Source organism: Diceros bicornis, chromosome 26, assembly GCF_020826845.1.
Source record: "Diceros bicornis minor isolate mBicDic1 chromosome 26, mDicBic1.mat.cur, whole genome shotgun sequence".
Taxonomy (NCBI): domain Eukaryota; kingdom Metazoa; phylum Chordata; class Mammalia; order Perissodactyla; family Rhinocerotidae; genus Diceros; species Diceros bicornis.
Window position 1 is genome coordinate 830,454 of NC_080765.1, and position 26,878 is coordinate 857,331.

At 45.6% G+C, this 26,878-nt stretch overlaps 1 protein-coding gene and 1 pseudogene across 8 annotated transcripts in view; one reads left to right on the forward strand and one right to left on the reverse strand.

Annotated features, from left to right (window-relative positions):
• Positions 1-26,878, reverse strand: part of LOC131422054 (ral guanine nucleotide dissociation stimulator-like) — a 181,500-nt gene that overhangs the window by 43,732 nt on the left and 110,890 nt on the right. The window lies entirely within an intron of this gene.
• Positions 7,916-26,878, forward strand: part of LOC131422888 (methyl-CpG-binding domain protein 3-like 1) — a 62,965-nt pseudogene continuing 44,002 nt past the window's right edge.

Sequence of the window (26,878 nt, forward strand, 5' to 3'; positions counted from 1 at the left end):
TGCTGTTCAGCTCAAACCCCAGACACACTGGGGAAGTTCTCAGTTCTCCAGGGTGGTAGGAGATGGGGGTGATGAGCAGAGGCAGAGGATGAACAGTTGGGAGAGCAGGGGGCTGCAGGAAGTAGCAGAAGTCTCTCTGGCATCCTTACAGCTCACCCTGGAGAGGAGACTGAGGCTGTGTTCTGGAGCTGGCTGGCTGGGGAGCATGGGTGGAGAGGAGGATGCTGGGAGGGGAGCCACAGCAAATGTGGCTGCCAGGGGTGTTCAGAGGGCCATTACTCAGCATGGTGCTAAGCTGCTAGTGAGAAGGCATGTTCCCCAGTGCTCTTTAGGTGGTGACAGGGCACTTGCATGGGAGAATCTGGGTGTTTTTGCTTTTCTGTTTTCCCTCAAAATGGGGTTGTGGAGAGCTAGCATATATTGAGCACCTTCTCTGCATAAGGCCCTCAAATTGTCCCATTACTTGCAGGGGTGACCTCATTTCACCTTCAGATTCTCCAGGAAAGACCTGAAGTTAAGAGATGTTAGGCATCTTGCTGGAGGTCACACAGCTGAGAAGCAGCATAAGGCGGATTTGAGCCTGCTCTGAGTGGGTCTCAAGCCTTAGCTCTTTTTCACATCATCAGTGGCATTTCCTCTGAATTCTCTAGAGCCCTGAGTTCCTCTAAGATCCTTTAGGGTCACCCCAGCAGGTGGGCACTGAGGGTTCCAGGAAGGCTGGCAGCGAGAGCAGCTCCCATCCTCTGCCGGCTTCTGGGGAGTGTGACCCATGTTTAGAAAAGCCTGTGTTTGGTGTAGAGCTCTGCTGTCACCATCTTGAAATTTTGTCATTTTTTAAAGAAGGGATCCTGCATATTTGCTCTTCACTGGGCCCCACAAGTTACATAGTCTATCCCTCTGATGAGGTTTTCACATAAGGTGTCACTTGAGAAAGGTGTTTGCTGCTAGAGTCCCACAGACGGTGGCAGCCCCTGCCCTCTCCCTGGGCCCCTCAGCTCTGCTGGGACTTGGGGGCAGAGGCCCTTTGAGGGGCAGGAACTCCATGGCCGGAGCTTACACTGTGCTTCCTCTGTCAGTGAGGCCATCGTGTGTTTGCACCACATCCTTACCAAGGCCTGAAGACCTGCATCTCCAGCTGGCCCACTGGGGCCTGGGTGAGCAGCCAGCCCTGGCAGAGTTCCCCAGCCACCACCTGAGAAGTCCCTCTCCAAGGCCCACTCCTGCAGGCTGGCGGCACTTCCATCCTCCCCGACTGTAACAGTAGCCCCTTAAAAACTCACATAATCCCTCAGAGGGAGCAGAAGAGGAAAGACAAGTTGGCAAAAGCTGTTTTTCTAGGAAGAGATATTTTTAGTTTCTTATCTATTTTCCCTTTTAAAAATAATATATATGAACACATTTGAGAAAATTCGACTATCTAGAAAAGCAGAAAATGTTAAAAGCTATATCAACCATAGTTCTCCTTCTCAAAGATAACCACTGTAAACACATTGATGTGTTTTCCTCAAACTTTTTTCTATACACAGATCTTGGGATTCCCCCCCCCCATTTGATTTACATAATGTCACACATATGAATATTGAATTTGAATATTGATGTGTTTTTTTTTTACTTAAGATTAGCACATGCTTTTTGATGGCTGTATGATGCTCCAGTACCTGTGAGCATGCCCTCATCCATGCAGCCATCTCCCGTCATTGGCTCTTACAGTTGTCGCAACCACTAGAAACACTCATCTCTGCATCTGAAATGTTCATATGAGAGAGCGTCTCCTTGGGACAGGTTTCCAAAAGTAGAATGACAAAGAAAAGGTAGAAGCACGGTCAAGGCTCCCACTCCATCCACCCTGCGTCACTGCTCTCCGAGCTGGCTGCACCATCCTGATGGCCCCGAGGGCTGCACAGCAGGACCCCTGCATCGCTCCTCTCCCACACTGAGTGTGACCCTTTTATTGTTCACTTTCCTAAGTCAGAGAGCCCCGCTTTTCCCCAAGATCACAATGAGAAGACTCCCTAGAAGGAAAAGGTCTGCACTTCCTGTAGTTGCGTCATTGAAGGTGCTGTCCCTTGGGTAGTGTAAGAGCTCCCACTTAAGAGTTTATTGCAAAGGAAGCACGTATTTCTTTTTTAATGGAGTTTATAAGCAGAGGTTTCAGTGGGTTCATCCCTGCCAATCAAGTATTGAAGGGCAGGTTTGGGGAGATTGGCTGGGCTTTCAGGGGCTGGAAGGCAGGGTATTGTGTATCCAGGAGGTTGGGACAGAGCGGGCCAGCAACAGACCCACCTTGCTGAACCTGGGGAGGCATGGAAGGACAGGGACACACAGATAAAGGGACAGAGAGTTGAGGGGACATGACCCGAGAGGGCATGTCATGTGAGGAGAAGCCCTGGAATGGGGGACTCAAGAGAGCTGGTTCCAGGCCAGCTACTGATTCACCTTATGACCACGGATGGGTCACTTCTGTCACTGGTGGGGCACTCTGGGAGGCCTCTTGGGGGAGCCAGGGCTGAGGGGGATGTGGAGCTGCAATTCAGTTACCACAGAGGCCTCAGCTGAACCCCCAAAACTCCGGAGCTGGGTGGCCCTTCAGACCCTTCAGGCAGTGGGGCACACCACAGCACCCACAACAGCCCTCTCCGGCCTTCCAATACACAGGTGTCAGAGTAGACGGAGCCCCATGTCTATAAAGATCTGTGACTCTGATGTGGTCCCAATGTCTGGGGTCACCTATCTGGCCCTGGATAGGACAGTGGTGCCAGAGTCATCCCCAAAGGCAAAGGGGTCTCTGGGTGGGAGGTCTGAGCCTGGCCTTGACCTCCATGGGTGGGGCTGGGTGACCGAGGGTTTGTGGGGCATCTCACCGAGCAGACATGTTGGCCATCCTGCTGCCCGTGTTCAATTTCTATCAGGAGCTAGTATCCAGCCAGCAGTACAGCCTGCAGACCCTGGCCAACTGCAAGCAGAACAGTGACTTTGACAAGCTGCTGAAGCACTATGAGGCCAAACTGACTGCAAGGAGAGAGTTTTGGAGACCTTCCTTACTGACCCCATGTTCCAGCTGGCATTTAGCCCTGTCCTTGAGGGCAAATGCATGGGGAGCCCACTGGGGGCCATGACAGTGAGGGCCACATCAGGGAGGAAGCCACACCTGGGGGCACCAGGGGGCCATGGCCGGGAGAGCCCAAGCCCTAACAGGCCCCAGCTCTGGGCTGCCTGGAGAATGGGGTTAGAGCCAGCCCCTGACCTAGCGGACCACAGGCCTGTCCAGCTCCACAGAGCAGGCAGTGTGGGAAGGCGAGGGGGAGCTCCTGGTCCTGAGCCCACCTCCAGGCCCTTCCTCTTGCTGGCTTAGAGCCTCAAGCTCTGGGCTCTTGCCCTAGACAAGACCCTGGAAAAGTCTCCACATTAGAGTCTGAGATCAGAAGTGCTGTGGGTGTCCGTCCTCAGCCCTGCTCATGGGAGTGCTGGGAGTTCAGAGAACCATCCTCCATCTGCTTTCTCTCTCCCTCTCTACATTGCTGCTTTCTCTGACTTGCTTCATCACAGTCTCTCTACTTCCTCATCCTTGCCTCTGTCCCTCTCCCCCTGCCTCTCCCTCCTGCAGATTCCCAGGCACATTCTGACACTGCACGAGCTCCTGGCCCACTTTTCACATGCACATCCAGCCAACAGCCTGGACGACGCCAGGGCTAAACTGGGGGGGTTGTCTGGGTGAGCTCGCCTCCCGGGTGCCCCCGCCAGTGGACAGGCCAGGGCTGAGGATGCTCCCCAGCGGGAGTTTCCTGAGCCCCAGATGGTAAATCTCATGTTCAGTTTAGGATCCCAGGAGGTGGTGTTTGGGGGACCCCCAGCCTGCCCCACTTGGAAGCAGGGTCCCAGGAGCAATCTGAGTTCACAGCTGAAGCCCAGGGGACAGTTGGTGGGATGGTGCGGGTGGTGTGCTGTCCCTGGCACAGTTGTGGTTCGAGGAAGGGCCCTGGGCACTCACGTGGGCCCATCTGCCAGGATGGGGATCAGCCCAGGGACTCACAGGCACTCTGCCAACTTCCTCTGTTCTCCAGTGTCAGTGTCTCACAACCTGTGGCATAGGAGCCCCAGAGGGGAGCCTGAGTGATGGGCCTTCATGAGTCCAAGACTGCAGTCAACAGCAGGCAGTGTCACGAGTGGACAAGCCCGTGACTTGTCCAGTGTCAGAGGCCCCAGCCCTCTGGTCAAGACACCTCCGCTGCCCCTCTTTCAGTCTCCAAAGCCCAGGGGGAAACCTTCCTCTGTGGGGGCAGAAGCAGGGGGACCAGGGAGGAGGCGCCTACAACAGCCCAGGCAGCAGTTGACGGTGGCCTGCACCAGGTGGTGGCAGTGGAGGTGAGGAGGAGGTTCAGATTCGGGGTGTGTTTTGAAGATGGAACCAACAGGAGTTTTTGATGCATTAGATGTGGGGAGAGAGAAGATGGGAGTCAAGGGCGATTCCAGAGTTTTTGGCTGAGCAAGCAGAAGGTTAGAGTTGTTGCTAACCGGGATGGAGAAAGGTGCAGGAGGGGCAGGTGTGGAGGGGGAATCTTTCTTGTTTCTTTGGAGCTTAACTGGGGGCGTGTTGAACTTGAGATGGACAACAGTGGTGGAGAGGACAAGAAGGGAGGAGGGCATTTGAGTCTGGAGTGTAAGGGAGCGAGCCATTCGGGAGCCATCAGCTCGGAGATGGTATTATAGTCACAAGACTGGTGAGATAACCAGAGGAGTGAGTTTAGGCAGGAACGAGATGCGCACCAGGAGCTAGGCCCTGGGCTCTGCACCTTATGGAGGCCAAGAGATGATGAGCAGCCTTGTACTCAGTGATGGGCTACCAGAAGCTGCAAAGGACGGTCGGTCTGCAGCGTGTGAGGTGCTGTCCCCAGCTCTGCCAACCACTCAGTGCCCTAAATGGCTTCCCGAGTCCAACAAGAGGCAGCCAGTAGGGCCACGGATCCCAGCTGGGCAGAGGGAGGACCAGGCTGGACCAGGGCAGGGCACAGGCCCCGGAGTGGAGGTTCATTCAGGGAGCAGATGTAATCAGAGCGTGATTGTAGACTAACAGAAACCATTGTGGGGTGGGGACCCCAGTCCTCTAGTGCCGCAAGTAGCCAAATCCTGCACACTTCCCCAAGGAGAAGACTTGGGACACCAGGGAGGCTCCTCATCCCTGCGGGATGCCCTGTCCTGGTGCGGGCAGGGGTGAGGAAGGCACATGGGTGCCAAGGCATTTATTCTAAGATCCTGATCCCATTTCCCGAAGCCTACTCGTCCTTTTTTCCCACCTGATCACCTGTACCTGGCCTGAACACAGCCCTACTGGCACAGAAGAGGGTTTTCCTATCGGCCTGACAGCAGCCCTTTCATCCTCCTCTCTCCCTCAGGGGACTGAGGAAAGCTCCCAGCCCAGCAGGAAGCCATCAGATAACCAACCCTCCCTGGCTGTGCTCAGAAACACTCCTCCCCTGGAGCTGGCTCTCTCCTACCTCTGGCCTTTGTCCCGCTTTTTCTCCTGAACCTCATCTCTTGGGCTCAATGTAACCCAGGTCGTCACTTCCAGTTCCCCTGGGAGCCTGCGGCCCAGGGAACTCCTCTCTAGCTGCGTGGATGGTGTGGCTCTCAGCACAAACCCCAGCCGGGGCTGGCAGGAGTCCTGAGCAGCTGCAGCTGGCACTGGTCTAACAGTGAAACTAGTGTTGCTACTCTGGGATCGCCCCCTTGTTTGTAGCAAATACAGCCCTCCTCAGCAAAATCCCCACCCTCTTCAAAAGAAATGGTTCTGCTTACTTTTGCTAACTTCCAAATATGAGTCCATATCTAGGGAACTAGCATATCTTTGAAAGCTGCCTCCCGAGAAGAGGGCTAGGGCCTGGGTTGCTGACAGCATTGCTGGGAGGGACGGACTGAGGCTCCTAAGGAAGAGATCCCATCTCCATGCCCCAATCTGATAACCAGAAAACAACGAATGATAATAGTTTCATAATAACAACTTTGAAACCAGTGATAATAGCAACAGTGATCACTGCCCTTTATTCAAGCACCTGCCGTGTGTGCTGGGCCTGAGGTCAGCACGTGAAATGCGTTGTCGGGGGAAGAGGGAGAATCTCCCTCTGCCCTTTTCCTTAAGGTTCTTAAGGCTGGCCAAATAATTAACAAGACAGGTTAGCAGGAGAAAATAATACCAAGTTTAATAACATGTATACATGGGAGAAAGCAGGGACACTGCGTTTCTCAACACAATAGCAGAAATTCTTATCTTAAATACCATGTTCAACCAAAGACAAGGAGGATGTTGGGGGTGGGGGTGTCAGTTACAAGAGATTATCACTAAAGCACTGTAAACAAGAGTAAGGTTTATTATGCAGTTTTAAGGCCTCACCTTCCACATTGATAAGTTTCTAGAAATGACGTCATCCCCCCTCTTCCCAATACAGAGAGGGAGATACCTTTACAAATGGAGACTTCCCTTGTAAATGATTGTCTGGCAACTCCTCGCAGGGCCATCCAGAGAATGTGGCCAGAGAGACAGAACTTACGATAAGATGGGCTTGTTGGTGCCTTTTCTATTGTAACCTCTATCCTACATTATCTTTATAGCAGTCATGATAATAACTCCTTCCTGAAACAGATCTTTTGTTTTAAATTCTTTAGGCAGTTTGGGAGGGGAAACTCAAATATTCTTCCTGAGTTCTCTGAGTCCTTATTGTCTTCAGCTCGAAATAATCTGCATACCAGAGTGGTGCTTCCTGGGGTATCTTGCCCTGAGCACCATCAGCGTTCTCTTCCATCCTCACTATGACCTTCTACAGGTAAGCAAACTGAGGGTCAGAGGGGTCCAGTAATTGCTCGTCATGCTGAGTTCATTAATCACGGATCCAGCTCGACCAGTGTCATCTCTCATTGCTCGGAGGGTTAAATTGGACAGTGTCTACTACCACACACATTAACCAGCCCTCTTGGTGATCTGGTCGTGGTTGTAGAATTTGAGGCATCAGCAGACAAATAAGAGGTTTTGTGCTTTTCTTGGAGTAGGTGGGGTACTTTTTCCAGACGCTCCTCCCCACAAAATTACTAACATCCTAAGACTCCTGAAAACCCACCAAGGCTCTTAGCAAAGTTGGCAACTCACAGGCCTCTTTTCCCACCAATGCTATTTTTAAAAAGCAGTTAAATGGCGCCACCTCCTGGAGGAGGAGTGTTGCGGCAGCCAGAACAGGACAAATAGGAAAGTTGTCCTTATTCTCAGATTAAGGGGCAAGGTGTGTTCTGCTCCCCCCCAGACGTGCTGGAGCCTACGGGAGTCAGTCTTTCCATGAGCCAGCACGATTGCCAGGTGCTCCAAAACTAAGACATTCCAGGGCCCGAACATTAAGGAAGCAACTGTATAAAGTGCATTGAGGGAGGGGTGGAAAGAGTAACTGCAAAGGCCCTGAGGCAGGATGGGTGGGTAGAGTTCGATGGATGGAGATAAGACCAGTACTGGTGTGGGGGACAGAGTAATGAAGAAAAGTTTTTTCCTGTACTCCCGTCCTCCTCTCAGTTTTGCCGTCTCTGTTCCACGTGGTCCAGACTTTTAGATCAGACCTGCTTTCTAGCTATTAATCTTTATTTCCTTCTCTCTGAAATAAGAACACCTGTCTCCTTGGGCTGTCAGAAGGGTGATGTGAGCTCATGCCCATAGAGTGCCCAGCACAGCAGGTATTCAATAGGCATGCTCTTTCCCCATCCGTGACCACAGTCTCCACCTGAGCATCCTGGGTGCCAGGCCTTCTTCCTAGGTCTGGCCAGAGGCCTGGCATTCCCTTCTCCCTGAGAGGTGGGGGCAGCCTGTCTCTGACTTATTTTCTGTCCCCACAGGATAATGCACAATGAAGTAAACGAGACAGAGAGCATCCAGGAAAACATAGCCATGGAGTGGATGATCATCAAAGGCTATGAGACCCACCTGGACACCAGCCAGAATTTTGTGAGATGGGGCATGGCACTCTGCCTCCCCCCACCTCAAGGTAGGCCCCAGCAGTGGTGGCATTCGAGGACACCACCAGTTGGTTTGTCTACCTTGTGCCAAAAACCGGCACGTGTGATTGTGGAGTATTCTAGGGCTGCTGGAGGAACATGACAGCTGTATGTAGATGTTGGTATCTGCACAAATAGATGCAGATATTACTGGTTTTCACAGTTCCCTTCTCTCCAGATGTACACATGATTCTTCCCAGATGCCCTTGCTGTGTCTGTGGATGTCATAGTAAACAGTGATAGGTCCATTTGGGGAGAGAGGACTGGAGAATGAGGACAGATACTGATTGGCCTGGTGAATCAAAAGCATGTTCTGCATCTGAGGGGAAGTCGTGTGAGTCAGTCCCTCTGTCCCTTGCTCATCATCCTTGGCCCCTTGCGGGAGGCTGTGATCACAGCGGTTCTCATGGGTAGGAGTTTGCCTTCACCCTCAGCCTCCACTCTCCTTGGGAGCGGTGTTTGAGAGGCACAGCCCTGTGAGGGGGCAGCTAGAGGCTGTGACTGAGGGGACTGACTTCCAACTCGGAGACGTTAGAGCCGCAAGGACTTTGAGAGTCAGCTCTTCAGATTCCACTTGCTGTGGGACCCTCAGCTTCTGCTTGCATGCCCCCGAGGTGACCTCCACCTCAGATGGGCCTCCTGAGTTCCTTCTATCCAGCCCTGGGACTCTCTGAGCAGAGGAAAAGCTCGCCAGCACCTCCTGTGGCCTGTGGAGCTGCCTTTGGACCCTGCTGCCCTTAGCAAGGGTATCGTCGACTTGGAGTTTTGTCCTGAGCCCCTCTGTGTGGCACCTGTGCCTTTTCCCTAGGCTGACCCTGTGACCTGTTGGGCCCAGAGCCAGCCTTCCCGTGTCCTGGCTCCCCCTGAGCTGCATTGGGTCCAAGGTGGAAGTGCCCCAAAGAATGACCTCTCCTGGGGTGGGCAGTGTCACCACAGTCCAGGAATCTGCTCCATTGTCCTGAGCCCAAGCATTTCCTCCCATCCTGAGGGGCTGGGCTGGATGTGGAGACCAGACAAGGGGGCCCAGAAAGGTTCTCAACAGTGATGGACGTGGGCAGGAGGCAGAGTGGTGGCCCAGAGCAGGCCTGGGGAGATGGAGCGTCAGGGAGGGCTTCCCGAGGAGGCATCACTGGAGTCGAGTCTTGAAGGATAAGTAGGAGTGCACAGGGTGGATGGGGTGAATGAAGGCCCTTCCAGGCCAAGGAGCAGCACTCAGGAGCCACAGGTAACTTGCCCTGGAACTAGAGTGGGAGCAGAGAGAGGAGGCTATGGTAAGGAAGGAGAAGAGCTGGAGCAGCCTGCTGGCGGGCCTTGAAGACCTGAGTCCCGAGGACAGTGAGGAGCTGGCGGAGTAAGTGGGGAGAGGAGGTCTGGAGCACGTCTTAGGGGAGCTGGGTCGGCAAATGGGTTCATCACAGTCCCCTGCTCTGACAAGGAGTGGCTTCCGTGTGCAACTTGTTGAGGACTGGGGGCTCTCTGGGCTCTGCAGCCAAGCATGTCGTGACTGATTGGTGATGTCTGCTGTGGCTGTGTGTGGCAGCAGGTGCCCTGTGTCTCTTGCTCATCCCTCTGGGTCAGAGCCAGCCCCACACTTGTCCAGACTCCACCCTCCTCCAGACCCAGCCCTAAAGAGGTACAGCCTTTTAGATACAGGCTACAACCTTCCTTAGAGGGGGAGTACAAACAATACCCTAGTTGGCCTAAATTCAGACACCAATTAAGAAAGCCTTCAGGTTCAACAATATACTTATCTTAATTTCAATCACAGAAACTAACTCCTAATCTAATACTGCCATTAATCTATTAATTCATAGAAGTAGTACTGTTACTATAAGCAACAAGAATTATTTCTCCTTGCATAATCTTATATCAGAACAGATAATCACCAAAAGTTAACAATAAAATAAATTCAACCCAATAATTATTTATTACATTAATTGTTAACCCAACACAGGTAGGCATTCAAGGAAAGATTTAAAAAAGTAAAAGAAACTCGGCAAACACAACCCCCACCTGTTTACCAAAAGCATCTCCTCTGGCATTTCTGGTGTTACAGGCACTGCTTGCCCAGTGACACGGTGTAAAGGCTGCAGTGACTGGACCCTGCAAAGGCAGCATCATCATTTGTTGTCTAAATGAGGACTTGTATGAACGGCCACTCGAGGGTTTTACTCTCTTTTACTTTTAATCAGTGAAATTGACCTTTCCCTGAAGAGGCGGGAATGACAAAATAAGATGAGAAGACCCTGTGGAGCTTCAATTAATTCAAAAAAAAAAAAAAAAGGTAAGCCAAATCAAGGGATAACAAATCTTAAATGGACTAACAATTTTGGTTAGGGTGACCTCAGAGAAGAAAATAACCTCTGAGTGATTAGACCAACTAGTCAAAATATTTCATCACTTATTGATCCAAACTATTGATCAACAGAACAAATTAGCCTCGGGATAACAGAACAATCCTATTCTAGAGTCCATATCCACAATAAGGTGTATGACTGCGATGTTGGATCAGGAAATCCCAGTGGTGTAGCCAATGTTAATGTCTCATTTGTTGAATGATTCAAGTCCTATGTAATCTGAGTTCAGACCAGAGTAATCCAGGCAGTTTCTATCTATTCCGTATTTCTCCCAGTAAGAAAGGGCAAGAGAAACAAGGCGTACTTTACAAAAGCACATTCAAACTAATAGATGATATAATCTTAATCTAATATATATATGTATATAGCCCTGGCAATGAACGGGGTTTGTTAGGCTGGCTGATTAATTGAATGAAACGTAAACCTGTATGGCCAGAGGTTCAATTTTTCTCCCTAACAGCATGTTCATAATCAATCATCTTTTATTAATTGTCCCCAATCTACTTTCCATAGCATGCCTTACACTAATTGAATGAAAAGTATTAGGTTATATATGGCTCCGTAAAGGACCACACATCATTGGCCCCATGATCTGTGGAGACAACAGTATTTACATCAGTGTCACAAGACCATCAGCTGGAGTTCACACTGGAACACGTACCCAGGAAAACAGCCTACAAAGGACCCATTAGCACACAACAGAACAAGTAATGTGGACTTTTGTCAATGACCTAGTATTTAAAATGGTAGGATAAAGATGCAGGACTCTAAAGTGTTCATGGAAATGCTGAATGCACAACTCAGAAATAAGGAATAATCCACAAAGTAAACCAACTTCAATAGATTTATAATTGCTTACATGTACACAGGAAGAGTTTTTGCTGAACAATTAAGTATTCGTGTATTTGTCTTGATGAAAACATGAAACTTTATGTTGAATAAAAATGGGCCATTTTCCTGTATTAGTACATTACTACTCATCATTTAGTCAATTTCTATAGTTAATGGAGTTATAAACATAATTACAAAGTCATGCATCCATCAGAAAACAACTATGAATGAATCTGGAAATTGCAGGGCCAAAAATAATGTTTTCAATATTATGTATTAGAACATGTATATACATAACAAGGATGAGAGAAAACTTTGATTAAAGGAGATTAAAATCTAATCTAATCTTAAAAGAGTAAAAAGGGTGTCAGTCCTGGGAGACTGGGGATAGGCAGTAAAATTTCACAGAATTCTGAGACTGGAAATGGGCCATTCCCTACTTTCATTTTTTTATTGTCGTTGCCAAGGGAATTTTTCCACCAAGAACAGAGAGATGGAGGGGAAACAGGACATGGAAGGATATTACAGACGTGAGAAGGTTTCCATTTTCAGGACACCTTAGAGCAGCCAGGTGTCCATATTCTAGACCATGTAACCACAAAGAATTTCCCCTGGCAGATGCCTTCTGTAGCTCTTCCCTCCAAATTTACACTCATTGCTCCTGGTGAGATCATCCTAAATGAGAACAGGCTGGGAGAAACACAGAGCTGCCTGGAGGAAAGCCCATCTTGTAAATTTATCCTGCGCTGGAGCTGACTGGGAGAGGACAGGAGCTGCAAGATGGATACCGACCGCTCTTCAGTCCAGGGACTTTCTTTTATTGCCCAAAGCACTGGCTGTAACACTGAAGTTCGTTGAAGGCCAATGGGATGAGGTGTAAGACTAAGGTGTCGATAAAACACATGATGCAACATGTTTTCATGTGTAGCAATATGTGCACAACTAGGGAGAAGGGCCCTAACGTCTTTATGATCCTTAAGGGGAATTTGACTCACACCAATTTAGGAATCATTGGCAATAATGTGTCATGTAGAAGAAGGATCGTCAATCTAAACGAACTTATTCACACACTTAGTGTCCTAGTCTGTATGGGATGTCGTAACGAAAATACCATAGACTGGGTACTTTATTTATTTTTTTTGCTGAGGAAGATTCACCATGAGCTAACATCCATGTCTGTCTTCCTTTATTTTGTGTGTGGGTCACCCCCACAGCATGGCTGCTGATGAGTGGTATAGGTCTGTGTCCAGGAACTGAACCCATGCTACCAAGAGGAGCTCACTGAACTTAACCAGTAGGCTGTGGGCAGGCCCCTAGACCGGGCACTTTTGGGGTTCCTTTTGTGTGTGTGAGGAACATCAGCCCTGAGCTAACATCTGATGCTAATCCTCCTCTTTTTTGCTGAGGAAGATTGTCCCTGGACTAACATCTGTGCCCATCTTCCTCTACTTTTTATATGGGACGCAGCCAGAGCATGGCTTGACAAGCTGTGCATCAGTGTGTGCCCAGGATCTGAACCTGCAAACCCTTGGGCCACCATAGCGGAGCACCCACACTTAGCCACTGCACCGCCGGGCCATCTGTAGACTGGGCACTTTTAACAACAGAAGTGCATTCCTCACAGTTCTGAAGACTGAGATGTTCAAGATCTAGGTTCAAGCTGATTTGTTTTTGGTGAGAGCTCTCTTCCTGTTTTGCAGAAGGACAGCATCTTGCTCTACCCTCATCTAGCAGAGAGAGCTCTGGCCTTCCATCTCCCTATAAGGGCACTAATCTCATCATGGGGGCTTCACACTCATGGCCTCATCTAAGCTAATTAACTCCCAAAGGCCCCACTTCCAAATACAATCACTTCGGGGATTAAGATTTTAACGTATGAAATTGGATTACGTAGACATTCAGTCCATAGCATTCATGAAACCAACAATTAACACATATTTATAAAAGTCATACAGCCCCAACTGAAGAATGTTCTGGAGATCATGTGGCAAATGATACAATGTCTTTCCCTTTACAGAATCTTCTAGTGGAGGCAATAAAAATTAACAGCCAAACAAAGCTTGTGATATTAAAAAGCTAACATAGATCAATTATGACAGATTGTATTTACAATTGTTTTCTGGTAAGACAGGTCTGATTATCAGAGTCCAGATTAAGCAAATTCCCCTGGGTGAGGGCATGTGTGGCAGTCTCACCTAAAAAGGCTCTTTCCTTTTTGAAATTTTATTTCATCTAGTCCTGTTTGCTTCCACATCCCTTTGGTGTTTTCAAACTTACAGTATTTATTAAATCAACGTTTAATTGTTGCTCTGACTTTACCACATCTGACTGGAAGCAGAAGTTACTGGACTTGGCTGGAATGAAATTTCAGTTCATTTTTCCTCCTCTTTCTGCTCAGACTCTCTTCTCTCACTGTTGAAATAGCAAATGCCTTAAGAGAGAAGCCACGTGGAGCTGGTGCTCACAATCTTCTGCTTCCCTCGTCTCAGAGATTGTAGACCCCCAAGTCCTGTCTGCACGGGATGTTCTAAGACCCTTCATACAGCTGTTCTGTGTGCATTGTACAGCTTTTCTAGCTGCCCCAGGAAAGCTACTCAATAAAAGTTGAAGCTGCAGTAATTTTACCCTGAAATGTTTTAAACCAATGAGCATTTGTCATTTTTCAATGAGTATTTCTATAATTTTATAAGAAACATTTAAATAGGAATTTTAACAGCAATAATGGCTGTTCTTTGGCCAGAATTCCATGTCATTCATTGTTTGGAATTATATCTAAGCTTTGATGGACTCTCCTCAGTGCCTTTTAAAATATCACTGTTCCTTACATTTAAATATCTTGTGATGGGTTTGTATCAGTCACTTCTTTTGTACCATTTCAGATCCTCTTGGGTCCTCCTACCCTTGAGTCATATGTCATTTAGCAACCAGCTTTGCAGGTATCATATTTGTTTTATGCAAGTGCCTCCTGACTGCTCCTCACATTTTGTCCCTGTGCCCTCTGCCTCTCCCTCTCGCCCTGGGGTGTCCATGTTGATGCTGAGGTGTGAAAAACTTCCTGATCAAGCCCACACATGCACGGCCATGCTCCTTGTTGTATGGATGTGTGTGTGTTCAGCAATTCTGTATGGTCACAGGGTGCACGGCTATTATGGCATCTATGTGAAGGTGTGTTTTGTTGATGTCTGTGTGTGTTTAGAGAGTTCAAGTCACTGTGGGCTCTGAGACAGTGAATGGTCTGTAAGTGTGTGAGTTTGTGTGTATGTTCTGAGTATCAGTGTGCATTATCAGGTGTAGTTTACAGTCTGAATGCTGATGGTCATTTACAAATAGTGTGTATGTGTGTGTGGGTGTGTTGTCAGCATTTCCATGTGTTCAGAGGATGTCTGTCATTGTGGGAATGTGTGGAATAAGTATGTTGTTACAGATCAGCATGGGCACCAACACTGTTTGCCTGTTACTAGTTCAACACTCCACACCCCTGAAGAAACATTGAGTCCAGACATTCACAGTCCCCATCAGGCCCACAGAGATCCTACTCAGCTGTTTTGTTCCCATCACAGAAATATGAACAGGTAGCCAAGGACCACTTGATATTTGAGAAAATCCTCTAGCATGAAAAATGGAGCAAGAAACACATACACTGAAGTGAAGAACTAAAGGAGTAGCAAGGAAATCCAGAGATCATAGTGAAACTTCAATTGCATATATAGTAACATCTTCAAAACAATTAGACATGGGCCGGTCCCATGGCCTAGTGGTTAAGCTCAGAGAACTCTACTTCAGCAGCCCAGGCTCCATTCCTGGGTGTGGACCTACACCACTCATCAGTGTCCAGGCTGTGGTGGCAACCCACATACAAAATAGAGGAAGACTGGCACAGATGTTAGCTCAGGGTGAATCCTCCTCAGCAAAGGAAAAAAAAAAGAAGATAAAACATCCATTAAGTGTATATATATATATGTATTGATGTTACTGCACAATATTGGGGTTCTGTTGCCCAATGCACATTTAAAAAACCAGTTATTCTGGCATCAGCTTTTGGGAAAAGAATTGTAGCTTTATTTTTGTGAGATTTATCTGCAAGGAGACAGGGGCCATGTGTCTGTCTCAGATCTGTCTCCCCGATCCAGGGCTTGGGGCACAATTTATGGGATGAAGGGCAGGGCGGTCTGACATGTGGAGGTACATGATTGGAAGTAAGGAGAAGTGAGGTAATTGATGATCTGCACAAGCAAAGTCAAGCTTTGTGGCTCTTCATCGGATGTGTGTTCAGAAATTGGCAGTGTTACAATGATCTGAAGATGAAGCTTTTAGCTCCTTGATGTCAAAAATGTCATTTATCGAGCATTTGCGCAGGTGTGGCTGATGGGTTGGTGGTGTCAACTGGCCTGAACTGGACTAGGGGTCTCAGTTCCTGAAAGAAAACTCTTAACTAATCTGTTGATAAGATGGGGTCAGTTGAACTGGTCCTGGAGGGCCCATGGTTATGTTGGTATATGCATATATATGCATATGCCTGAGATTATCTATACGTGTGTTAAATGTAGAATATATGCAAAACCAGGCTCTAGTGAAAGTGGTCAGGACAGATTTTAATCAGTAATATACCACTGCAATAGGGAAGAGGGAACAGGGTGAACTGAACTCAGTTTGATTTGTACAGAGGTGACTGGGCATTTGAAAGGGAGAATGAGGGAGCAGGCAGAGGGGTGAGCAGGGGCTCAGTAGAGTCAGGGAGGGAAAAGTTACAGAGTGTTGGTCAGTGCAGTGTAATCTGGCCAGTTGTGTCTGCTGGTTGGAAATGATCAAAGTTTCACTTTTCTCCTCTCACAGAGTCTGGGAGACAGACACCCTGTCCTCATCTCAAGTAATGGCTCTCAGGACCTTGAGAAATGCATTCCTTGGTTATTAGAGACACATAAAACTCAAAAGGACAGAGGAAATATTCACAGTTGTAAGCACTTTTGGGTAAATGCTCTAAGAAAGGGATGTCAGAAGCCAATGATTGAGTGTTGGCCAGAACAAACAGTCAATTCTTTTGGCTGCCTTGAGCTTTCTCAGGCTGACACTCTTTAAGGGGGCAGGGGTCATCCTAGGGATGTGGATTTGAGCTGTTAGAAACTGTGTCAGTGTTTAAGTCTTATAATGCGTGTGGGGGTGTGAAATCATTTGTGCTGAGAGGCTGTAGTTATTATAGGACAAGATTGAGACCTAGTCAAGAAGAGGGCTCAATGGAGCCTGGCTTGAGTTTGGTCAAGTACAGGATCATATATAGAAATAAGATATGTACATTTTTTGGATAATATAAATCATTATATTGAATAATATAATATATTGAATTAAATAATATATATATAATGAATATATATTGAATGTATATAAATAAGTATATGTACGTATACTTGAATTAAATAATATAAATATATAGAAGAGAGTGACATCAACATCATGGCGGAGTGAGCTTCCCCTACTGAACTCTCCTCCTCTAAGACACAACAAAAAGGACATTCATAGTCCAACCGAAGCTATTCACAAATAATATAAATATATATATGATTAAAAGGAATATTCAGACATAATAGAAATTTCCAGGGCCAGCTCCGGGGCTTAGCAGTTAGGTGCGTGCGCTCCACTGCTGATGGCCCGGGTTCGGATCTCAGGTGAGCACCAATGCACTGCTTCTCTGGCCATGCTGAGGTGGCGTCCCACATACAGCAACTAGAAGGATGTGCAACTATGAAATACAACTATCTACTGGGGCTTTGGGGAAAACAAAAAAAGGAGGAGGATTGGCAATAGGTGTTAGCTCAGAGCCAGTCTTCCTCAGCAAAAAGAGGAGGATTAGCATGGATGTTAGCTCAGGGCTAATCTTCCTCACACACACAAAAAAGAAATTTCCAGAATTAATAAAAGACTTCTATTCTAGATTCAGGCAGCTGAACACATCTCAAGCATAATTTAAAAAAAAAAATCTAGAGTCAGATCCATCCAGGGAAACCAAAGAACACCAAATACAAAAGAAGATATTCAAAGCCCCACAGAGGGACAGAACACTTACAGAGACTTACATTTAGACCTATGATACATTTCTTAACAATGGAAGGCAAGAGAGAGTTGGATTAAATCTTCAAGGTACAGAGAGAAAATAACTTTCAGTGTATACCCAATCAAACCATATCTCAAGAACTGGGGTGAATTAAAGATATTTTTATGCAAACATTTACTAAGAGTATTACCACCAACAAATGCTCATTAAGGAACTTCTAATGAATGTACTTTAAGGGGGCCAGCCACCCAGTGTAGAGGTTTAAGTTCAGCACGCTCTGCTTCCAAGGCCTGGGTTCATGGGTTCAGAGCCTAGGCGTGGACCTACACTACACATCAGCCATGCCACGGTGGTGACACACATCAAAATAGAGGAAGATTGGCACAGATGTTAGCACAGAGCTAATATTACTCAAGGAAAAAAAATAAAAAGTAAAATGAATGTACTTTAACAAAAAATTGATAGAAGAAATGCTAAGATGTAAAAATGGATCATCAGGATAAAAAAGGGTAAACATCTGAATAAATCATTGAAAGCATGACTTTACCAAACAATAATAATATTGACAGTGTATAACTGATGGAGTTAAAAACTATTGACAAGGGAACTTCTGTTTTAGAGTAGACTAAGACAGGAAAGCACACTTGCTGCAAAACTGGACATAGCCAGATAAATTATAGATATATTTTTAGAGCATCAGAGAGCTTCAGAATCAACCAACTAAAATTCCAGAAAGAAGAAAAACACTTTTATGTGAGCAAGGATTTTTATCTTTCTTTCTCCTGCAGGCGTTTTTTGATTCAGGGTGCTTGCCGAGGATCTGGCTTGCTCAGCCCGAGTCTCGGCTAGGGAAAAGAGAAACTAGCCAAACTTGTAGTGATTCTGCAGGACTGGTGTGGCAGAGGAAACCTGAGGGCTTTCAGACACACAACTGCTCTTCCTCACAGCACCTGTGCTAAGTTTTGGTGCCACACAGGAATCTGGGGAACTAGGCCAAAACCTTCCATAAAGCAAAGTGAAACCTCCAGAAGTGGTGGAAGTGGCCTAAGTCAAACATACTGCTAGTCTGACCTTCAGGGAATTTACCATATTGTGAAGCGATGTAAGGTAGGAGGCTGCAGAGCTGTACTGAAATGTCTGAAGGGCGTAGCTGTATTTTCTGTGGGCTCCCAAACCCGAGGAGACAGAGATCTACCAGACTTAGAACCAGACGCCTGTGCGGGGGAGGGGAGCACAGCAAACAGGAACAGGGGGAAAGCAGAAAGGCTGAGTTTACTAAAAGTGAGACCCAGCCCCAACTCTGATCAACATCTGATTGGACTCAGGTGCTCCAACCTCACTGTTTCCCAACGAAGGAAGACAAGGTCACGTGGAGCCTCTCGAGTTACGTTACACAGACCTTCCAAAGACACTGGTGAGAGGATGGAGAAGGCAAGCCACAGACTGGGAGAAGACCTTTGCAAATCACATATCTGACAGGACTATAAAGAACTCTCAAAACTCAGCAATAAAAAAATCCAAGTTTAAAATGGGCACAGATTTGGACACTTCACCAAAGAAGATAAACAGATGGCAAATAAGCACATGAAAAGATGTTCAACGTCATTAATCATGAGAAAAATGCACATGAAAACCACATTGAGATACTGCTATGTACATATTAGAATGTCTAAAATTAAAGATGTTGACCATACCAAGTGTTAATGAGGATGGAAAGTCACTGGAACACTACTACATTGCTGGTAGGAACACAAAGTGGTTCAGCCTCTTTGTAAAACAGCTTTCAAGTGGAGTTTGTTATGCTGCTGTAACAAATTAGCACAAATTTCATGGCTTAAAACAGCTCAGATTTGTTTTACAGTTCTGTAGGTTAACAGTCTGACACGGGTCTCCTTGGACTAAAATCAAAATGTTGGCAGAGCTACGTTCTCTTGGGGGGACTCTAAAGTTTAATCCATTTCCTAGCCTTTTCAAGCTTCTAGAGATAACCACATTCCTTAGCCTATGGCCCCCCTCCTCCACCCTCAAGAGCAAGAACTCGACATCTCTCTGGCCCTGCTTCCCTTGTTGCATCTTTTTTCTACTCGCCTGCTGTTCTTTCCCTTTTAAGGGCCTTTGTGATGCACTGGGCCCACCTGGATAATCCAGGATCATCTCCCTATTTTAAAGTCAGTTGATTAGCAACCTAAAGTGCATCTGCAAACTTAATTCACCTTTGCCAAGTAAACTAATGTATTCCCAGGTTCCAGGGATTAGGACATCTTTGTGGGCCATGACTTTGCTACCACAAACAGTTTTTAAAATAAAGTTAAACATACACATACCATGTGACCCAGCAATTCCACTTCTAGGTGCTTACCCAAGAGAAGAAGACTAACGTTCACACAAAAACTTGTTTGCAAAGATTTATAGCAGCTTTATTCATAGTCAAAAAAGACAAAACTGAAAATAACTCAAATGTCCTTCAACTGGTGGATGGATAAACTGTGGTACATTCACACAATAGATACTACATTCACCAATAAAACAGAAGGAACTGCTGATACAGGCAACAACATGGATGAACACTAAAGTGAATGTATTGTGCTGCACGAAAGAATCCAGACTCAAAAGGCCAAATACTGTAGGATTCCATTTACATGATATTCTAGAAAAGACAAACCATAGGGAAAGACAACAGATCATTAGTTGCCAGGGGTTAAGGGTGGGGGAAGAGTTGACTACAAAAGAGCAGCTGAAGGGAGTTCTGTGTGCTGGAACTTTTCTGTATCTCAGTTTTGGTAGTGGCACAGCTCTATGCATTTGTCAAAACAGTTGTACAAAGAGGAAAACAAATACATCATTTCTCAGTCATCAGATTGGCAAAACTTTAAAAATCTGACAATGCTGACCTGACAATTCCCAGGGAAAGGATGACTCAGACACTGTTGGCGAGAATGGAAATTGTTAAAACTTCAGAGGATGATTTGGCTGCAGCTCATCAAGTTGCAGATGCACATCAGCCTCTGGCCCAGCAATCCACTCACAGGCAGGTGTCCATTCTAGGGAATCCACATGTGCTCGAGGAGACACACACAAGTATAGTTATTAAACATGGTATGGGAATGAATTAATTGTGGTTAGTAGTTATTTAAAAAAGAAAGCAAAAAATGCATATGGGAAAGAATCAACCCTGCTGGCTACATATATGATCTGGGAAGGTAACTCACTGGTTTGTCTACTTAATAGTACGTAGCACAGACAACACTGTACTAGGAATCTGGAGACAAGCATCTGAGCATATAGTTCCAACTCTGCCACTAAGTAGCAGTCAGACTATGGATGACTTAACTTGAGAAACCTCACTTTTCATTTACTGGAAAATGAAGAGTTTAGGCTCTACAACCACTAAAATTATTTCCAACTCCACTATTCTATGCTTCAATAAGTCAACAATCAAAAATTATATTCCAAAGTACTTATGTTCAGAAACTGTTTTTCCCAGACACTCTGAAATTAGAAAATATCAGGGAAATAGGATATCTTAAAATATTGATACATAGGGCCGGCCCTGTGGCTTAGCGGTTAAGTGCGCGCACTCTGCTGCTGGCGGCCTGGGTTCGGATCCCGGGCGCGCACTGACGCATCGCTTCTCTGGCCATACTTGAGGCCGTGTCCCACATACAGCAAATAGAAGGATGTGCAGCTATGACATACAACTATCTACTGGGGCTTTGGGGGAAAAATAAATAAATAAAATTATTAAAAAAAAATATTGATACATAAAATGGCCCAAATTTCTTGGTACGTCTATGACAAGCTGTTTAATCAAGATCGTAACTCAGAAAGAGCGTATAAACAGCGAAACCTACCATATTGACTTGGGTCACCCTCAGGAAAAACATATATCCTCTCCCACTTTAACATTCCAAAACAAATTCACCATACTAGTGAGTCCGTCTCGTCAAGTTCAGGTCTGTCTAGCCAGAAGTCATTCATGTATATGGTAAGATTTACTTCATTTTTTAACAAAGATAAAAAGATAAATGGCTTTTTGTATTTTTGCCTGTTTCATCTATAAAGATCTTACATTACAATTTAATAGCTTCAGCCTGCTACAGTAATTTAAAGAGCATTTTGAAACTTGTAATAGGCCATGTCCAACAGGATCTAGTAAAAAAATCAGTAGTTCACAATCCAAAAATGCTTATTTAGATTCATTGCCAACAATACTTACACTTCAAAGACACCAACAACCAACATGTCATTTGTTCCTACTGCAGAATTTAATAGGTTGTTAAATTCTGGTATCATCCAAAACTATAATTAGGCTGCTATCAATAAAATGTATTTTTTTCATCAGAAATATTAAAACTAATAATTAAACTATTAAACTAAATGATTAACTAAATATTAAAACTAATGGCAACTAACGATCTGTTGTCTTTCCCTATGGTTTATCTTTTCAAGAATATCATATAAATGAAATCGTACCGTATTTGGCCTTTTAACATTTCACCCTCTCAGTTGTGGGAGATCAAGATTTGGCCACCCTGAAATCTATCTCTTTACCTTGGTTGTTTTCTCTAGGGACATTTGACCTCCCCCACTAACTGCCTAAAGAATTTGACATAGTAACTCCTTCCTGGCACAGATCTATCATGATGGCTGTAAAGATAATGTAGGATAAATGTTACAATAGGAAAGTCACCAACAAGCCCATCTTATCGGAAGTTCTGTCTCTCTGGCCACCTTCTCTGGATGGCCCTGCGAGAAGTTGCCAGACAATCATTTACATTTATAAGGGAAATCTCCATTTGTAAAGGTATCTCCCTCTCTGTTTTGGGAAGAGGGGGGATGGCCTCATTTCTAGAGGCTTATCAATGTGAAAAGTGAGGCCTTAAATCTGCATAATAACCTTACTCTTGTTTACTGTGCTTTAGTGGTAATCTCCTGTAACTGACTCCCCCACCCCCAACATCCTCCTTTGTTGTTGGCTGAACATGGTATTTAAGACGAGAATTTCTGCTATTGTGTTGAGAAACACAGTGTCTCTGCTTTCTCCCATGTATACATGTTATTAAACTTGGTATTATTTTCTCCTGCTAACCTGTCTTGTTAATTATTTGGCCAGCCATAAGAACCTTAAGGAAAAGGGCAGAGGGAGATCCCACCTGTTCCCCCGACACAGTCAAATCAAAATTCGAAAATTCTTGCTCTATGGGCTTTCCAAATCTAAATTCTTACAATTCTAAATGAGTATGGAGACAAAACACACACTACATACTACTTCTAAAAACCTCCTCCTTATCCGATTTTAATTTTAGCACCAACTGCCAAGAAAAACCTTTCCACTGAAACCAAAATTCCGTACACATTATGTCAATCATCAATTGATCAGTCATCAGTCTATGTTAACAGAAGGTGAGTTATTATTAGGAAGCTACATAATTTGCACCAAAGACTGTTTAAAGCTCCTTTCATTAAATGCAGTTTACAACAATTCACAGGCTTCAAAGTTCGCCTTGCAAATATAGAGTCAATTATCAGAAACCATTAATGGGATTAGGCTTTTCTATAAAGGTGGTCCGAAGGAAGCAGGAACGCTTATTTGTTTAAAGAACGCAGTGAGGAGCCCAATAGCCTGCGCGGAGTCAGGCAGAGGAGCGCTGACCACTGGCTGTCTTCTGAAGGAAAGTGTTCACCCCGGGATGTCGAGACCTGGCCTAGACGGGCCCCGGGGGTGGGAATGAACTCAAGGGCTCACGCAGAGGGCAGGAGACTCCTTGCCGCCCCCTGCACCTCCGCTGGGTGGGCAGGAGGCCCCGCCGGGGTGGGGCCCCGCCAAGGCAGAGGGACCCGTCGGCCAGGCGGCGCTCCTCTGCTCCTCAAAGGGACAGAGTTGGGCTCCCGCCTGGGGCAGCCCGCCAGCAGCCCCGGCCCCCGGCCCCATCCGCCGACCCCCCCCACCGCGCTCCCGCCATCTGCGGCGATCTCCACACCCAGCCCGCCGCCCACCGCCTACCTCAGCGCCGCCTCCTGCCCAGCGCTCCTCCGCAGTGCAGAAAGGAGAGCTCCCCTGTGCTGAAAATCATGGAGGAAGGATCCAGAAACCGCCAATCCCCCTACACAAACCTCAGAGACAGCCACCTACGCACCTGGGGCCCCGCCTCCAGTGCACACGCCCCGGGGCTCTCCAGCTCCCCAGCCCCTCTGCCGCTCTGAGAGCCAGTCCTGCGCATGCGCGGCCTCCAAGACTACAATGGGAGACGCTGGGGAGCACCCGGAGGAGGATGGGGGTGCGGGGACCAAGGTGTACCTGAGAGGGAGAGCGGGAGCTGGCTGGCACTCTGCAGGCCTTGACTCTGCTCTCCCTGGATGACCAGCAGCTCCTGGAGAAAATCTGCCTTCCATTGAGGTGGCTCCTCCTGTCCTGAGCAGCACGTTACATGATCTAACATTTGTTTAAAAAAGAACAATGACATCCTCAACACCTGATGTGTCGTGTCCCCAGAATAATTCTCTGCTTCCCCAGAAGACTAGACAGCGAGCAGCTGGGACTGAGTTCTGACCTAGGAAGGAAGGACGCTGAGGGCACAGCTGTCTCCCCTCTGCTGGCTCCTTCCTCTGATCTGTGGCCGTGATGGGGCCACAGCGTTGGGGACTCGAGCAGGTGACAACGCTCACATGTTTGCCCACCATATTACATTTCTCATGGTTGAGTGGTTAAAATGGGAGGCTAGCTGTCAGTTTTTCTGACGATTTCACTTGCAGAAATGTCTTTGGACAAAGAAGTTTGTTTTCTTAATTTCTGATTTTTATAATCAATAACAATAGTTAAAATACTTATTTTCTTAATCTCTTTGGCATGCTAAAACAAACAAGTCACTTGGTTTTCACCAAATTGGCCACATTTTCATTAAAACTTTGGAAGTATTGCTGTTTGAGGTAAAGAAAGCATTTGGGAAGAACAATTACCCTTAGATAATATCTTCCCACATAAATGTACAAACACACAGTTATGAGCCGTTCTGAGGGGCCTGGGAAATCCAGTTTGAGTTCTACAATGGATCATCTGAAGTAAGGTTAAATTAGTAATTTTCTGAGGAGTTTACAAGTAAATATTCACATCGCCTTCATCAAATAGGTCTGGTGATTTAAATGAAGGTTGAGCTTAATGATAAAAGTTTTCAAGAGACTGAGAAATATTAAGTAAATGTACTTAAAAAACAAAAAGGTGCAAATCAAAGTAAAGCCCGCCATTATCCTCTTTAAAACAAAGTCACAGTAGCACTATTGTCAACGTACGAGAAGGAATAGAAATGCTTTATAAAGTCAATTCTTCACTTCTAAAGGACCTAACGTGACATTCTAGAAATGTCCATAGTCTTTCACTCATCTAGATTAAAATTGCTCAATTTATATTTTAAAGACTAATGTATCTGAGGGCAAAATATTCAAGGTCAGTGTTTAATTGTTTTTCATTGTTGCAAAGTACATGTGTATAAAGTGTGGCTGAAATCCATGGTCTTGGAGAAGAAAAATATATAGAACTTATTTATCACTCTCACGGCATGTCCTGACTTAATCCTACAAATATCCCAAGAATAAAGCCTCAGTGAATTCCATTCTGTTCTTAGATATGACATCTTTCATTTCTAATGAATATTCTCAAATAAGGCTCTAGCTAGTAATTATGTTCCTGATGCAAATAGGCAGTAAAAAAGAATCCATGCTTGATTAACTCGGGCTCAAGAGGACTACTTAGAACCAAAATTTGTTTTTTGCTTTGTTTTTCTTTATCGATTTCTTTCTTTCTCCTCAGTGGAGTCGGAAGATAAATGACACAGAAAGCTGAGAGACTGGAGGGCAGGGTCTTGAAGAATGTAGGATTTCCTAATCTTCCAGATCTTTTTTATCTTTAAAATTCTGTGATTTTTGCTATTTACATAGGGGTTCATTTTTTTCATTATTTCTCATAGTGATCATAATAGTGAGACTAACAAAACTTAGCACCTGTGGAAGATTTTTCGTCGTAAAAATTTATGTCATTCTGACAACTGTTAATATTTTAAAAAGCCACTAAGAGATAACCTGATGCTCAGAGGATTATTAGGGTGGTGAGATTGTTCTGTACATAATGGTGGCTACATGTCACTATATGTGTGTCAAAACTCATGTAACTGTACAACACAAAGAGTGACCCTTAATCTAGGGACTGTAGTTCATAATGTGGGAGATCCAGATCTGGCCACCCTGAAATCTATCTCTTTACCTTGGTTGTTTTCTCTGAGGACATTTGACCTCCCCCACTAACTGCCTAAAGAATTTGACATAGTAACTCCTTCCTGGAACAGATCTTCTGTCTGATGGTTGTAATATAATGTATAATAGATGTTACAATAGAAAAGACACCAACAAGCCCATCTTCTCAGAAGTTCTGTCTCTGGCCACATTCTTTGGATGGTCCTGTAAGGAGTTGCCAGATAGACATTTACATTTATAAGGGAAATCTCCATTTGTAAAGGTATCTCCCTCTCTGTATTTGGGAAGAGGGGGGATGACCTCATTCCTAGAAACTTATCAATGTGAAAAATGAGCCCTTAAATCTGCATAATAACCTTACTCTTGTTTACTGTGCTTTAGTGGTAATCTCCTGTAACTGATTCCCCTCACCCCCAACATCCTCTTTTGTCATTAGCTGAACATGGTATTTAAGACGAGAATTTCTGCTATTGTGTTGAGAAACGCAGTGTCCCTGCTTTCTCCCATGTATACATGTTATTAAACTTGGTATTATTTTCTCCTGCTAACCTGTCTTGTTAATTATTTGGGCAGCCATAAGAACCTTAAGGAAAAGGGCAGAGGGAGATTCTCTCTCACTTCCCCAACAATAACAACGTTTCAATATTGTTCATTCATTGTAACAAACGTATCACACTAATGCAAGGTGTTAATAACAGGGGAGATGGCGCTTGGGAAAGAAGGGAGAGGCAGTACGGTGGGTGTATGGAGCTCTATGTACTGTGGGAGATCAAGATTTGGCCACCCTGAAATATATCTCTTTACCTTGATTGTTTTCTCTGAGGGACATTTGACCTCCCCCACTAACTGCCTAAAGAATTTGACATGGTGGCTCCTTCCTGGAACAGATCTTCTATCATGATGGCTGTAAAGATAATGTAGGATAGAGGTTACAATAGGAAAGGCACCAAGCCTCCTTTATCAAAAACTCTGTGTCTCCCTGACCACATTATCTATAGATGACCCTGAAAAGAATTGTTTTCCTGCCCTCTGAAGTCCCAAGCCACTACCCGCCCCCAACACTCTCCTCGCCTTTAGCTGCAATACTTAAGCAAGCAGCTTAGACAGAGGGACGAGTTGCTCATTTCTGAGTTTCTCCCATGTATACACGTTATTAAACTTGGTATTATTTTCTCCTGCTAACCTGTCCTGTTAATTATTTGGCCAGCCATAAGAACCTTAAGGAAAAGGGCAGAGGGAGACTCTCTCCCTCCCCCGACATGCTATCTGTTCAATTCTCTGTGAATCTAAAACAGTATTGTTAAGAATAAAGTGTTTAAAGATTTTTTGAAAGGCACCGAAAGGTGAGCTAACACTGTAGGGCATCTATTTTGTGCAG